At 44.2% G+C, this 16,692-nt stretch overlaps 1 protein-coding gene across 7 annotated transcripts in view; it reads right to left on the bottom strand.

The window, feature by feature from the left end:
• LYPD6B (LY6/PLAUR domain containing 6B) overlaps positions 1–15,189 on the bottom strand; it is a 63,272-nt gene extending 48,083 nt beyond the window's left edge. For 5 of the 7 annotated variants that reach the window (XM_077935952.1, XM_077935956.1, XM_077935960.1 and 2 more), the window contains exon 1: positions 14,628–15,188. The gene's annotated coding sequence lies outside the window, so the exon portion shown is untranslated. Of the gene's footprint in view, positions 1–14,627 lie in introns of all 7 variants that reach the window. The other 2 variants (XM_028745643.2, XM_028745662.2) reach the window with 1 other exon arrangement.
• Positions 15,190–16,692: the final 1,503 nt, after the last annotated feature.

The following is a 16,692-nucleotide window of genomic DNA, read 5'->3' as shown; positions in this document are numbered from 1 at the left end:
TGCACTTCATGATCTTCCAAAGAACATGGGGTACTAAACAGCAAGTGAGCTACGTCTTAAGCTATGTCTATAACCGAGCTGAGAAAAACTTTAGGCATGTTAGGAAATGTTAGCATCAGACAAACAACCAGACTCTTTTGAGCTTTAGAATAATGTACTCTCAGATCCTTTGTAAGGCTTTTCAGGCATGGCTGTAAATGGTTGCAAAGTCTTTCTTAGGGTTTACCATAATGGTAACTTTCACCATCACCTTTGAAGTTGGGAAGTAATTAAGGGAAAGGCTGTAGCTCAGTGAGAGAGCAGAGCACACACTTTGCATGAGGAAAGTCCAATCTTTGGCATCTCCAGGTATGCCTTGGAGAGTATCGTATCTGTTAACCCTGCAGAGCAGCTTCTCTACAGTCAGTATGGACAACACTAAGCTATATGGACCAATGGCCTGACTCTTATATAGAGATATAAGACAGTTTTCTATGTTCCCAACAGTAACTTTTGTCATCTGCTTGATTCCAGACTGCAATAAATCTGCAAAGGAGTAGAAAGCATTCAGATTTCTGCACCTGTTCTAAGTAAGCCCTTCATTCTTTCCAGTGAAGCTCTGTGGCTCATGCTTTACCAACATTGCCTGGGGAAGTTATTGCTACAGATTTTTTATTATTATCTTTTAGCACGAACCTTTTAGTCCCTGACAGCAGAATTTAGGCATCCTTCAGAAAGATTATACTCTGCATTCAGGCATACAGTTGTTAACAAATACTTTAGTTGTGAACTTCCAGTAGCTTATTGCTAGGTTGCCTTAAGAACTGCTTGTCAGTTGGCAGATGAATTCAGATAACACCCATTTGTCTAAAAGGGAGTAATTGTTCACTCAGGTGTTGGGTGGCTCTGTCCTCCTCATTTATCCTTTTCTCCTTCACAACAAGCATTCGCTTCTTGGTTCCCAATTTAGACTTCCTTTTAAAGGAAACTCTTTTAAGGTGCTTTCAGATATGGAGAATATCACATTAGTTTTCTTGATTATAATGCAAGTGCTTCTGTGCTGTTTTCTAATGTTCTTTTTGCACTGCAGTACCTGTTGCATTGAGACGTGGGTGGCGCTGTGGTTTAAACCACTGTGCCGCTTGGACTTGCCAATCGGAAGGTCAGCGGTTTGAGACCCCACAATGGGGTCAACTGCCGTTGTTCGGTCCCAGCTCCTACCAACCTAGTAGTTCGAAAGCACGCAGTGCAAGTAGATAAATAGGTAGCGCTCCGATGGGAAGGTAAACAGTGTTTCCGTGCACTGCTCTGGTTTCGCAAGAAGCGGCTTAGTCATGCTGGTCACATGACCTGGAAAAACTGTCTGCAGAAGCGGACAAACGCCAGCTCCCTCGGCCTGTAAAGCGAGATGAGCGCCACTACCTCAGAGTCATTCATAACTGGACTTAATTGTCAGGGGTCCTTTAAACTTTACCTTTACTTGTTGCATTTTGGTACTGTGACTTTTTTACTGATCAAGTCATCCAAAATTTCATTCACATTAATGGAATGTGTGCATGTTTTACACAAAAATGAAAAAAAAAATTCCTTCCAGTAGCACCTTAAAGACCAACTAAGTTAGTTCTTGGTATGAGCTTTCGTGTGCATGCACACTTCTTCAGATGTGTGTATCTGAAGAAGTGTGTATCTGAAGAAGTGTGCATGCACACGAAAGCTCATACCAAGAACTAACTTAGTTGGTCTTTAAGGTGCTACTGGAAGGAATTTTTTTTTGTTTTGACTATGGCAGACCAACACGGCTACCTATCTGTAACAAAAATGAATGTCATTGGACATTCTCCAACCTTCCTGCACATGCATATTCCCCCATGAAAACTGCAGGAAAAAACTGCATGTCAGTATAATACCCCAAATTTCATCTCTTTACTCTAGTGGTTTTCTAGGTTAACAGCACTGAGAATGGGATTTCCCATACCCCACCCCACCCCGGAAGCAATTAACATGGAAATGAGCACTAAACTTCCACTAGATTCCACATGACCTCATGTTATGTGAAAGCTCAAATATATAATGTGGAAACAAACAGGGAAACTGCCATGCAAATGCAGCCTTAGTTTATGCAAAGAAAGCATTAATCTCTATGTATTGATGCTCTGTTTAAGAAGCTCTTAAAGCTTTTGGAATTACTAGTTTTTCTGTGTACATACTAAGATGAGCTTGGAGGACAAACCACAGGAGCATGCCCTGCAGGAAATGCTTTAGTAACTCCTGCATTAGTTGCCACTGCAGATGTATTTTTGTGTTTTTATACTGTAAAACTTGATCTTTTATATTGTAAAGTGAGTGCCCTGTGATCTTCAAGTGGTGTAGAAATTTAATAAATGAATGCAACAAATTTTAAAATTGAAGCTGTCAAATCAAAAACTACAATAGCAGTTGCATTAAAAGAGCTAGGTGTCTGGATAATTTGCCCTTCATAAAGTTTATATCTGATCATTGTACTCTTTACTACATTTCAGAACATACTTCTATGTCCATGAGGCTGATAAAGGTATTCATATCCTTCAGCTATACTGGTTGGTGTAGAATTAGCAGTCTGCTCTGAAACCTCAACTAGCTACTTCCCAAGGCAGGTTCAAGACCAAAGTCCTCTGTGTGGTCTACTACAGGAAAAATGTCGCAACATTTCCAAGGGCCACACATTTTCAGAATAAACATTACAGTTCCTTGCCTCCAAAGTAAGCTTTCAGGGGACTTAAAGGTAAGACAAACACACAGAACTTCACTGATTACTCTTGGCATGACACTATTAACCGAATCCAGGCACTCAACTGATGTCAATCACTGTTAATCCACCACAAAAGAACTGAACAACATTAATCCTAATTTACAGAGGCACTCTCTATTATGTTTTTATGACAGGCTTACCAATTACAGCAATTGTAGGTAAACCATTATATTAAAACCCTGGATAAAAGCAAAGGTGTATTGCTCCTACAATGGGTTTCACTTTTCAGACTAATTTAGAAGCGAACCAAATATGTTATGTATATGTGTGTGCACAGGGAGTACACGGAAGGCTTTAAAGAGAATTTTCTTGCATCCAATTATTTTCATGTTTATTTTTAAAATGAGGCACATTTCACATCTTACCCAGAGGCAAACCAGAGTTTGCCACCAAGCAAGCATCCAGTAAGAAATGACAGCCCAACACAACGCCTTGAGCCATATGGTAGACATTTGCAAACCTGGGTCTGTACTTTTCACACAACATTTTAAGGTGTAAGACAAGACATGTACAACTTTAAAATATAATTTAAGTGTCGGGCTCTTAGAATCACTGAGGACTTAAAAAGAATGGTGCAGAGGGATGCAGCCTTAGAATATCAATTGATTAAAAATATAAACTTTTTCATTCTCATTCCAAGTTGTACAGGCCAAAAACACTTTCAGGCAATAATATTTTTTTCCAGAGTAAGTTTCCTGAAGATGATACCCTTAGTTATAATGATTTCTTTTTAAAAAATGATGTGGCCACCTCTTTATATCACGGTTTCTTCTACACGACACAGTGAAGCTGGAAGTATAACACAGAGAGCATGAGTATCGCAGTCATGACCATATGGCTCCACCATAGCCAAGCCTATTAAAATCCAAGTTACTTCACACAGTCACTATTTACCTTCTATATATTACTTGGCTATTTTAGATGAATGATCAGACTTCAATAGTTTTGGCTAAGCCAAGCATCATCTTCATAGGCAATTTTGTCCAGAGATGCTAAGCAGAAATCATGAGTCAACCCTGCCTCTACATACCCAGTGACAACACTGTTTGTTAGTTGAAAGAGAGTTTTGTAAGAAGCCAATCCACAAGCTAAAATGTTCCTCATAAGCAAGAAAGCTTTAAACCAGGGGTCAGCAAATGTTTTCAGCAGAGGGGCTGGTCCACTGTCCCTCAGACCTTGTGGGGGGCTGGACTTTATTGGGGGGGGGATGATGCAAGAGCACCACAAGCCCCAATGCTGCTTACCTGTGTCTTGCGAGCAGCAGGGGCTGGCAGCAGCAGCAGCAGCAGGAGGATGATGAGTGGTGCATGAAAGGGCTCCAGAGAGGGGCTGCTTAAAATGGCGACCGCTCGAGCGCTGCTGCTGCTGCTGCTGCTGCTGGCACCAATAAAGCCCAGCCCCCTTCCTCCTCTAGGCAGGGCGGGGAGAAGCCAGGAGGAGGGAGGGAGGAGCCGCCGCCGCCACCACCGTGGGAGGGAGAGAGAAAGAACACGAACGCTGGCAATCTATGTGGTGATTCCCGGACCATCCGCAGGCCAGATCCAGAAGGCAATTGGGACTGATCCAGCCCGCAGGCCTTAGTTTGCCTACCCATGCTTTAAACATTGACAATATTTGAGTGTTTCAGTTGGCCTCTTGTAATTGTGGCATCGAATAAGATGCACATGGCATCTTGCTTGATTTTTAAATGTGAACCTTGATAAATAGTAGTCATCTGAAATACACAGAAAGGAAGAAGCAGTCCCATGCATTGCCTGCACAGCAAGTATGGGGAACCTCTGTCCCTCCAGAACTCCAACTCCCATCATCCCTGGCCATGCTTGCTAGGGCTGACAGGAGCTGTAGTTTGGCAACATCTGGAGCACCAAAGGTTCCCCACTTCTGCTCTGGAGTGTAGACCTTCTGGGATGCTTACTTCAAAAACCACCAACAAGTCCCAGAAGAAAACCAGGACATGTGTCTTTCAGGACTGTGGAAGTCATGTGATTTACTCATCCAAGAGAACTAAGGCAGTGGCTATTTTCAAGCTTGCACAAGTCAATCATTCACATATTACTGAAGAAGGAAGCAGTAATGCTTTTGAACACCTGTTGCTGGAAACCACAGAAGGGGAGAGTGGTGGGCTAGATGAGCGACTGGCCTAATCCAGCAGGCTTTTCAAATGTCCTTAATATTTTCTCCCAGTTCATAAAGTGCCTTGCACTCTTTTAACACAGCTTTCTTTTACAAATTCCTGAAAGCAACAATAGCAATAACCTTTATGGCATCTGGTCCCTTGGCGGAGGATTGAAATAATCAGAAGCGGTCCAAGGATCAGCACACTAGGCAGGGCTCATCTGACATAAGCTGATCAACAGATTTACTTCACTCTAGTTGTTAACATGACATGGATATAGCACAACACAGCCATTATTGGGGATACAGCTCTAGCAAAGCTGTGCTAATGAGTACCATCTGGGAAACCTCCATCATCCTGGCAACTCCAAGGGGACTGCCACCAAAACTAGGTGCAAAAGAAAAACCTGCATAGAGCTGTGATGCATGGAAATATCACCAACATTATAATTAAAGAAGCAAAAGGATGGAAACAGAACACAAAAGGGGGAAAGTGGTTCCTCTCATTCTCTCTAACGCGGAAGATAACAATGTCCCTAAATTGTAGAGGTGCCTGTGTGCAAAACACAGATATTCACAGTGCAATCCATGTGTAATGCCTCACTGTGTTAATGGGGCTACTTGCAAGTAAATGGGCATAGGAATGTAGTCTCTTTAGGCACCTCAACACATACAAGGAACAAGATTCCTTTTAACAGGTATCTTGCAATTGCACCTCGACATCTTTCATTTTCCTAGCCTGTTTCCTACTCTGTCCTAAGTACATACATGGTTGCAAGGTATATATTAGATTCAAAGAATCTCTCTTTCATCCTTTGTTATCTGTCCTATGATTAAATATTTGCTTTTACACAGCATGCAAGGCCTTTAAAAAAAAGATTCTTACCAGTGAATAACACATTCTGATCAAGTCTTACATCTAGCTGACAGGGAAATACCTCCAATGCACAAATATGTCTGCTTTTTTATGCAATGTAAACAGGCAGGATCTTACAGGTCTGAACAGTATGAGGGGAACAAGGAGTAAGAGTTGGATGCAACCAGAGGGTAATTTAAAAAATAATAATGAAAGGGTGTGTAAATTCCCCAGATTGCGACTTTTTGGATATAAATGTCCAGAATAACTTATTTTGCATTACATAGATATGGCAATTAAAGGAATTCCAGGATTTTTTTTCAGTCTAGGAAAGCTTGCATCCCTATATTCACGTATAGGGAGTAAGATTTACCAAAGGCAACAGAATTTAGTTTTGAGTAGATGTGTATAGAATTGCACCGCAAGTTACACAATTACGGTGGTACCTCTGGATACGAGCGGGATTCATTCTGGAACCCTGTTCACATCCAGAAGCAAACACAACCCGCGTCTGCACATGCGCGGGTCATGATTCACCGCTTCCGCACATGCGCATGACGTCATTTTTACCATCTGTGCATGCGCGAGTGACGAAACTTGGAAGTAACGTGTTCCGTTACTTCTGGGTCACCGTGGAGCACAACCTGAAAGTGCTCAACCTGAAGCAACTTCAACCCGAGGTATGACTGTACTGGGATGTATCAAAGAACTGAAAAGGTTAATCAAAGATAGAGAGGAGTGATAATGGAGAAACTGAAGTAGATGTACTGCTTGAAAGGGATATTTTACACACACACATCTGGATTATACGCAAAACACATTTATTTTCGATTGAACATTTCAATGCATAAAAAGAAGCTACTGATTAGATAATAATAGTAATATTCCCTCCCTTCCAATTATCTCTAAAGATACAGAAAACCTTGGAGAAACTGGTGCAAAATGCTTGATTTTACATAAAACCCCATGATAAATACCATGTGGATAAGAATGAAATATCACGGGCTCAGTTACACCATTGATGGTGCAGTGGTACCTCAGGTTAAGTACTTAATTCGTTCCAGAGGTCCGTACTTAACCTGAAACTGTTCTTAACCTGAAGCACCACTTTAGCTAATGGGGCCTCCTGCTGCCGGCGTGCCGCTGGAGCCCGATTTGTGTTCTTATCCTGAAGCAAAGTTCTTAACCTGAAGCACTATTTCTGGGTTAGCGGAGTGTGTAACTTGAAGTGTATGTAACCTGAAGTGTATGTAACCTGAAGCGTATGTAACCCGAGGTACCACTGTATGCCCCTTTCTCCCCTCTCTCCCACTTTGGTATGTACCCATGGGCATGTGCACAGACACTATAGGCTTCTTTCATGAATGGGAGGTACACACAGGCCTCACTCCTAATTCCTGTAGGAGCCTGGCATTGTGAGTGCCTTGAGTATACATGCTGTGGAGAGAGGAAGAGGAGGAAACAGAGCCCTATGGAGATTCATTTGGGTGCTGCACTCGTAGAAGACTGGATAAAACTCAAGAGTCCTTGTCTATAACTAAGTCCCCAATGCGCAAGTATTTTTACTATCAATGTGAAAATTCCTTTGACTTATTATCCTAGGGCAGGGGTCTGCAACCTTTAAGACAAAAAGAGCCACTTGGACCCGTTTCCGAAGAAAAAAAAACTGGGAGCCGCAAAACTCGTCATTATAAGAACAACTTTTTTGTCACTTTTTTATTATTTCTTTGTTTGACCCCTCAGAATTACTCCTCCTCGTAGAAATAAACGTTAAATTAACAAGTTACCTTTTTGTGTGTGTGTGTGTGTGTTCTTCACTCCCCTTCAAAATAGTGACCAGCGTACATGCCCCCTTTCAATGCAATGACCAGCGTACATGCCCCTTACCATGTAGCGGGCGGGCGGGCGGGAAGGTGACGTCGGGATGGTGTGTGACTAACGCACGCACCACCCCCAAGCGACGTCATAGCCAGTACAGCACCCACCACAGTGGGGAGTGTCGGGGCGCACAATGCGCCTCCTCCCCTCACTAGTATCCGCCCCAGAGCCGCGGCAAAGGTGTAAAAGAGCCACATGCGGCTCCGGAGCCGCAGGTTGCAGACCCCTGTCCTAGGGCATATGTAAATAAAATGTGCAAAAAAATGTTCAAATAGGAACCTGTTAGGGTAAGCTATAGGACACACTGACTTAAATCTGCAAAAAAATGAAAGTTGACAGTAGTCAACCACCTATGCCTATTACTTACTCCTACTCTTTTTTTGAACAATAGTGTGCTATTTTCTTGATGGACAGCATAATGTTCGAATAACCCCCTCACACTGCAAACAATACTAGAGAAAGTGAGAGTTGCTTGAATGCATGTGAAAATTTCAGCATATATCTGGCTTCATTTTTGAGCAAATTAGTCTCCATACAAAAAATTTATAGGGCCAGACTTACTATTCACCAAATGTCTAGGAACCATAGCTATATATTTTTACTAAAAAAAAAATCCCACCTGAATCTGATACCCAATTAAGAAACCCAACATAAGGAGAAGCTCAAATTCAAAGTATAAAACTGTCCTGCAGCCCCAGAAAAATCTTCCAAAAATGTGTAGCTTGAATATGATAAAACAAAAAGTTGGGTTTTTTAACTACATATGTGTTAATTAATAATATTTTCATACTACCTTACATGTTGCTGGTTTTATTATGCAGTTACTTTATTTTAGCTTTAGTCTATCTTACTGTTGTACTATATTAACTTTGTGGATTATTTATTATTGTGGATTTTTTATTAAATTGCTGTATCCTGAAAATCCCAGAAGAAAACAGTCCTTTTCCACCCATCACTTATCAAAATGGATGTGGAAGTATTCACCCTAAATCCAAACCAACCCTGGAGATGGTTTAATAATATGGCAGGTGCCATAGGCAAGGGGTGGTCAGAAGGTAGACTGGGATCTACAGGTAGATAGATCTCTGGGTGATTTGCAAGTGTTTCTGGTTTCCAGTTGTTTTAGCAACAGAAACAACAAAACAACTTTTTTAAATTAGGCTGATGAAATGAGGAAAGCTAATCTGCAGTAGATTTTTACCTGAAAAGAATGAGTTTATTTCATTTCCTTATTTAACAAGATAGTTATATACCACTGTATCATAAAAATCTATAACAGCAGTTCACAACAACATAAAAACATAAAACCAGACAGTAAAATCCTAAAAAGTTTTTTTTTAAGTTAAAAGCAAAACAAAAACAAACATCAGCAGACATGGTGTGTACTATTATTTTCCTGCATAGACTGGCAGAAGAGGAAAGTTTTCAGCAGGTGTTTAACAGCTGGTGCTGAAGGCACCCACTGAATCTCTATTGGCAGGGTGTTCCATAGGACGGAGCCAATAACACTGAAGTCTCAGTTTCCTGTTGTTGTCAAATTAGCCTCATCAACTTGGGGAATGACCAGAGATGCTCTTGCAGATGATCTCAGTGATCGAGCTGGGATATAAGGGTTCAGGCAATCCCTGAGGTGCCCTGGACCCAAGTTCTTCAGCGCTTTGGAGATCAATGCAAGAACCTTGAACCTGGCTTGGTGGCAGATGGGCAGCCAGTGAAGCTGTTTTGATGTCACATGTTCTCAACCAGAAGCTTCCATCAGCAACCTGGTTGCAGCATTCTGCACCAGCTGGATCTTCCAAACCAGACCCAGAGCGCATTAGAGTAATCTAGTCTCAAGGTTACCAATGCATGGGCTACAGTGGTCAAGCTAGGAACAGCCATAGCTGGCAAAGCAGACAAAGCTGGTAAAGGGCACTCCTAGCATAGAGGGGACTTGGGCTTCTATTGACAGAGATGTATCCCCAATATAAGCACCTGCTCCTTCAGACGGAGTGCAACCCCATCCAGAACAGGTCAATTTCTAACTTCCTGAACATGGGAACCACCGACCCAAAGAGCCTCGGTCTTCCCAGGATTCGAACACAGCTTACTGGCCCTCATCCAGTCTACAACTACATCCAGACACTGAACCAAAAAGCTTTTGCAGCCTCTTCTGATTTGGATGTTATGGAACAATATTCTGATGCTGATAACAAATTCCGGGGCTGAGAATGTGCTCCGAGGCACATTGTTATTTAATTCTAACTGTACGCCTTTTGCACAGGGCTCTGGCTGATAGATCTTGGGGGGTTCTAGCAAAAAACAAACACCAACATTGTAGAGCTCCCAAGCCTGAAATCTCCACGCCCCTTCCATAGGCCGCACCAGGATCTCATTAAAGAGCGTGATAAGCTCCCCACAGGGCCTTTTTGTTTGACAGCCTTGTCAAAAACAGAGCTATACATTTATAAATAGTCCTATCTAAATTATCATTAATAATAATTACAAACCTCAGCAGCAGGGATACACCCGAAAGTTAAATCATACTGTAAGCAAAGACTTGGGAGTCCAGACAGCTACTTCTGGCACACCTAAAGGCTTGCATGTGCCTTGGGGAAAATTTTAATCATTTTTTATTTGAACAGCTGACATCACACACACGCCATGCCATGTCACAATTTATTTCTGAAATCCCCCTCCATTTCAAAGGCAGATTTCCCTGTGTCACAGGCAGAAAGGTGGCTATTGTCTGAATATCAGCTAAGGCATGTAGAAACATAGTACCCCAACCCACCAACCCCAAAATCTTTCTCTTAAAGAACATGCACATCAGTTTGGGTGATCCTGTTTTCTCATGCAAATAAGAAGGCTGTTCTCAGAAAGAGTGGCATAGAGATAATATTTTTTCCTGTAAGCAGATGCTTGAAATGCTTACCCAAAACCCAGATGCTACCTTGCCTTTTCATCATATCTGATGAACAGCATGCCCTGAGGACTCTTTGTTTCAAAATACAGCGGTCCTGTTAACGATCACAAGTCTCTATCAAATGCAGACAGTTGTTCCCTACTGCAAGCCTCAAGTTCAGATTTCATGAGTTCAATCCTGAACACTGATGAAGCCAGTCCCTTGCGGGTTTTCATTCTCCCTCTCCCAAAAGGAATGTTAACATTTCCTTTTCATCAACCAGGAAGATTTACATCTAATCTGTCACTTTGAAGTAACTCCTGCCTTGATTTATGCGCAGCAGATGCTACTGTAGAGCCTATTTATTTAAAATGCAACACTGAAGTTGAGAGACTAATGGATCGACATCTGTAAAGGATTATACCACAAACACATATGCCTTAAAACATAATGAAGAAAAGGAGGTCAAAAGCCAAATAATTCCAGGAATTCTAGTAGTTAGGGCACACAACAAATCAGTACTGATCCTCAATGTTTTTACCTCTTGTTATGGTGTCTGTTACAAGCTGATAAGGAAAGACATGAGCGATGAGCCAGGTCTTTGAAGGTTTGGTAGTATTGCCAAATTTTCCAGTGATTCAGCAGAATTCTGTTACGGGGTAACTACAATGCAGTGCTTGTGCGAGGGCAATTTCTTTCTCCTCTTCCCCACTACAGCCCTGAAAAGCTGTAAGGTTTTCCTGATCTTCAGTGGAGGCTTTTAGGTGGGCCTCCAGTAGGGAAGAAATGGCAGGGATTGTCCCTTCTGCACTCTTGCAGAAGCACTGCATTAGCTATTCTTTATGCTGTTTTTCCGTAAGGCTCAAAGTGCTAACCAAACGGAGAATTGACAAGGAAATAACAGGTGGATCAGCTCCAGGTGAACCAATACCTGACCAAGAGCCTGGAAATATCCGTGGAAAACATTACAGGGTCAGGCTACGACACGCCACTTCAGCGAGAATGTTCCACAACTTTGTCATGACTACTCTGCTTTTGACTGTTACCAAAACCAGCTCACAATCAGATCTCTCAATGTGGAGCGCTTCGATGGGGAAGAGGTATTCCCAAGGAATACCAAGCTTAACAACTTTAGGACTTTGTAGGCAACGGCCATCACTCGGTAACTAAGCAGTGCTCTTGGGGGTAGCACAGGTAACCTATAAAGCCTACACTGCTGAATATCTCATGGTACCCCCACGCTGAACTCGCTGCAGTAGTCACTATGTGCCATGAGCTACAGCTGCCAAGATCCCTCATTTGTTGGTAAGAGTGTGGCTGCCAATGAAGTTTAACAGACAGAAAGCACTGCAGATCAGAAATATCACCTGCTGTCTCTGAACAGCCCTGGTGGCAAACCACTCCATCAGAAGGAGTGTGACCCCCATCAAGCAGGGGCATGCCACCAACTCCCATATCACAAAATTTGGTGTCGTTATGAATTCAGATAAATTCGTAAAATAAATGCTGCAGCCCAACTCCCACGTTTCCTTCCATGCAAGATCCGGTGCATGCGATGCTGTCAGCCTTCAAAAATTTAAAAACCAAGCTGTGTAATGTGGTTGGGAGCAGCATGTGCACAAGCACTGAATTCAGCCAAAGTTAGCCGTGGGCACAGCCCCACAAATGTTGGAAAAGTCCATGCATGCCTAAAGCCCATCCCAGCTGAGTTCAACAGACGGTAGGGGCAAGGATATAATGTCCTCACCAAGGGCTTTTGCAAGTGGAAGTTGGCCATGGTACCTTCCTCAAAACTGCCCCCTTCTTTGTGCAAAACGCACTACAAAGCAAAGGGGTAGACTTTGGAGTCTATTCCCTCATAAAACAAAGTCACCCAGTATTCTTTTCTAGAGAGTCCATATGAAATATAAATAAAAACTCTTGACTGAATAGCTCAGGTGTGCAATTATTGACATTTGCAGGTCTGAACTCTCAAGAGAGAGTCACCACAATTGTTGGTCCAGCAAAGCTTTATGGAAACAAATATAGTATAACCTACCAATTATAAGAGAAAAACGCGGCTCCATAGTTGGAGAGCAGAGGAATATGACAAGAAAAGAAAACAAAGTTAATAGCAAGCTGGAACCAAACAGGACTCATGTTTGTGAATCACAGTCTAGCTTGTTTGTTCAAGTAAAACTGAGATTTGAATTTACAGCCCCAATTGTCATTATAGCTGCTTGACTCAAATACAAGCCACACACCCAAACACAGCTGATCTAAGTATTTTTGATTTCTCAGTTTACTTGATGAATGGTATTGATAAGGAAGACTAGTCATGTTTAACGTAACTTAAAGCATATAAAATTTGGCCAAAAAAGCGCAAATAACTCCCTTGTAGCTCAAATTATGTATTTGGTGCAGGTCCCTATATCTATGCATTTAGGTGAACACCAGAAGGCCCCAAAATATATGGACAAACTGAAACACAGCATTATTTGTCTTTAGAAGCCCATAGGAAATATACTAGTGTGAATAAAACAAATAAAAGAAATTAGATTTTTCCCCCTATAAAAAGAAGTTGTTGCAACCCAGCTGAAAAAAAAGTAATAGATGAGTTCTGAACTTGAACCCACCCTGTTCAAAGGGGACCCTTTGAACAAGGGTTGCCAGGTCCCCTCCTCCTTTTCTTCACAAGGTTCCTCTATTTCTAACACTTGCATGACGGGCATACTTCAACAGCTTAGCCTTTCAGCCCCAAGGAAGCCACAGTCATGGGAACCGTTCTCCCTACTGAATTCCTGCCCACTCTGCAAAGTGTTAAATGCACAGGCAAACCTTGCTCTGAATAGTCATAGTAAGGGCTATTTGCCATGAGCAAAAAACAGCACTCCTGTGGAACAAACAGAGCAACCTTCCCCAACCCAGTGTCCTCAAGAGGTTGTCAGACTACACCTCCCATCATCCCTGACTGTGCTGGCTTGGGCTCATGGGAATTGTAATCCGCATTATCTGAGGTGGTCCCCAGGTTGTCAAATGGCCTTCCAAGTGTGTCCTATGCCATCATTGTATGCTTCTCGGTGATTGGCTAAGACACACCTCTTTACCTGAGCCTTTGGTTGAATGGATGTCTTCCTGCCTCCTGTGTTGCTACACACTGTTGTTCTGCGCTGTGGTTTTGTTATTGGCCCTTTATTTGTATTTTAAAGACCTGTATATTGCATTTCTTTGAACTGTGATGGTTTTGTAACGGCCCAGGACCATTTGGTGAGGGGATGATCTATAAACAAAACTAAAATAAAACTAAAATTTGGGGGGGGGGTTGCTTGTGAACTTCTGGAGGTGTCTGGCTGGCAGCACAATGCTGGACTAGGTGAACATCGATCAGAATCTCCACAGCAATACTTGCAGCCTTCTAGAGATGGACTTCACCTGTCTCTCGTGGCTGCAGGCTAGATCTAAGCTAGCACAGAGCAGGAGTCAGAGAGACCAAGGGGTGAGGACACACAGGCCAGCAGAGTGCAACAGAAACTATTCTGACACATTCTTCAGCCTGAAAAAATACAAATGCCTCAGAATCCAAGGAGCCTGTGTTCAAAGCCACTTCCTTATCCCACACCTTAACACGTGTTCAGAAGCCACGCTTTGCCGTGCAAAAGTTTCCATGTTTGAACTTTAGCACCTCCCTGCAAAGCCTCCTGTCTGAAACCCTGGAGTGCCATGGCCAGTCCCCAAAGACCCCAAAGCCAGGATTTATTTGGGGGGTGTAGTCCTTATGTTGTGATGGTGGGAACAACCAAATTATCTGTGATGCATTTGGTCAGTTCAATATATTTCTTTCCTTGCCCCCTCTGGCTACGCCCATGGGGGGAGTTGTTGCCCATCATTCCTGGCTTCCTGCTTCCACCCCACTGCCTTGCCCCTGCCCTCTAACCCGATCCCCTCTAGGTGGGGCTGAACACCCCCAAACACCCCCCAGGCCTAGCAGAGAGGGAGCTAGCAGGCCCAAACATCTGGAGGGCATCAGCTGGAGGCTAGGCTGGGGCAGACCATCCCGGATGGACTCGCTATATGAGGCAGTTCCCGAGGAGGAGGAGGCGCCGCTTCGCCCAGAGCCCGCGCACCCGCTGCCACCCTGACTCACTCACCCCGCGCTCGAGTGGTCGTCTCTCTCTTCCTCCCCCGAAGAAGGTGCGCGGAGCCGAGGCGAGGCTTAGTTCAGGGCAGAGCGAGCGCCGGGAGCCCGAGGAAGAAGAAGAAGAGGAGCGCCGTCGCCACTTGCCTGCCGTCGCCTCACACACCCGAGGGGCGGGGCTTTACCTGCTGCCGGGGTGGGGCTGCCAGGTGGGCGCCCGCCCGCTGGCCAGGGGGTCGGCTCGCGCCCCTCATGCTGAGAGGCGGGGGGCGAGGGGCGGGGGGAGGAAAGCGCCGGCTGAGGCTGGAGGAGGCGCGCCAGAAGACACCTCACACTCACTCAATAATCCTCTCTCTCTCTCTCTCTCACACACACACACACACACACACCCGTCCTTCCCGCGCGACGGGCAAGAGCCACGCCTCGCGCTCCGGGACTCCCAGTTTGCTCAGGGACCGAGGAGCTCCTCGGAAAGTTGTTCCCTCGGCGCCACTCTCTCCCGCCGCCTCAAAGAAGTTGCTTTCGGGAGGCGGGACGTGGAGGATGCGGAGTTGTGCAACACCTGTAAGCTCGGCGGGGGCCGAGGGGAAAGCGTAGCCGCACGACGGCCGGGAGGCGGCGCTGTGGAGACGCGCAGTGGGGATGAGCGAGAGAGCGAGCGAAGCGCCGGCGCGGATTGGGCAGCGGCTCTTCTTCCCCAGCAACTTCTGGGGTGCCTGGCAGGCTCCTCCTCCGTTTGGACCTGTTGCCTCTTGGGGAACGTCGGACTTCGCAGGAGGAGGGTTTGGGGGGGGGCAACACGTCAGGGATTCTTTAGCGGCGCTCGCAGGGGGTTGGACTAGATGCCCCTTGGGGTCCCTTCCAACCATAGAATTCTAGGAGTCCAGCGTTGGCAGCTCTCGCACGCCTCCCACCTGCGCGCGTGCGCAAGAGGAGCAGCCGAGCGACTCAGTGACCCCAGTCATTAACCCCTTGTCACCCGAGACAGCAATGAACTCGGGCACAGCCCCTGCTCCTTCAAACTGATTGTCGATTTGGGGGAAAAAACCTTTGTATTTGTATAGTTACACACAATAACCTATATCCTGCAATGTTACATATTTATATGCAATTGCATAAAAGGAAAATGAATGCAGGAAAGCAAGAAAAGATGGGCCAATTTCATTTTAGTTCCTATTTAAGATAGCTAGGAAGATGGTTGTATATACAAATGGAAGCCGTATGTATGCATGTTGTAAAACGTTCTCGCATTTGCCTCTTCCCCCCAGCCCACTCCCTCAAGCTCTTAACAATAATTTTCAGGTCATCACTGCAAATACCTCTTTAAAAATGACAGTGACAAGACACCAATTTATAATCAGCAACCTCATTAAAGCCACAGTGATTTATATTGACTTCTTTCTCCCACTCTCTTTTTACCCAAGTTGATCTTTTGCCTATCAGAAAAGTTACCGTAAATACAGTACTGTACAAGATTGTCTGCAAACACTGCCACCTAGTGGAAGTTAAGTGGCCTTGCGTAAGTAGCAAAGCACTATTCCAATAGTAATAACAATTCATAAATCAATAAATCAATAGGAGGGCTCCTCTGCAAGGGAGAAGCATGGAAGTTTTCCAGAGGAAACACAGGCTATCTGAGTTTGTATAGAAAAGGCTTCCCTTCACCTGAAAGTTTGGAGGCTTGCTTCCAGTCATGGTAGAAAGAACTGGGCTGGATGGGCCAATGGTTGACTCCTTATAAAGGGGAAGGGGATTGTGGTTGAGTCTGCAACTTGCCGAACACAGGTCTCCCTGTTTCTAACATCTTTAAAAAACCCAACCCTTTGTGCAAACACAGTTTAGTACTCTGTTCTGATCAAAAGAGGACTGGAAGGGAACTGTGTGTGCCTTGTTGACTGAGAAGTCATCATGCTATGAGCGACGACAAATAATAATACTAAATACCAAACGTATTTGCTGAAACCAAATGGGCTGCATTCAATTATCTCCTCTTGGGGAGACAGATCTCATCTGGTTAGTTTCTCTCCCCCCCCCCCCCCCGCAACACAAAGGGCTTTTGCTGAAAATAGGGGCTCTGT

The sequence above is a fragment of the Podarcis muralis genome, chromosome 1 (genome assembly GCF_964188315.1).
Source record: "Podarcis muralis chromosome 1, rPodMur119.hap1.1, whole genome shotgun sequence".
Lineage (NCBI taxonomy): Eukaryota > Metazoa > Chordata > Lepidosauria > Squamata > Lacertidae > Podarcis > Podarcis muralis.
This window is presented reverse-complemented; position numbering and strand designations above follow the sequence as displayed.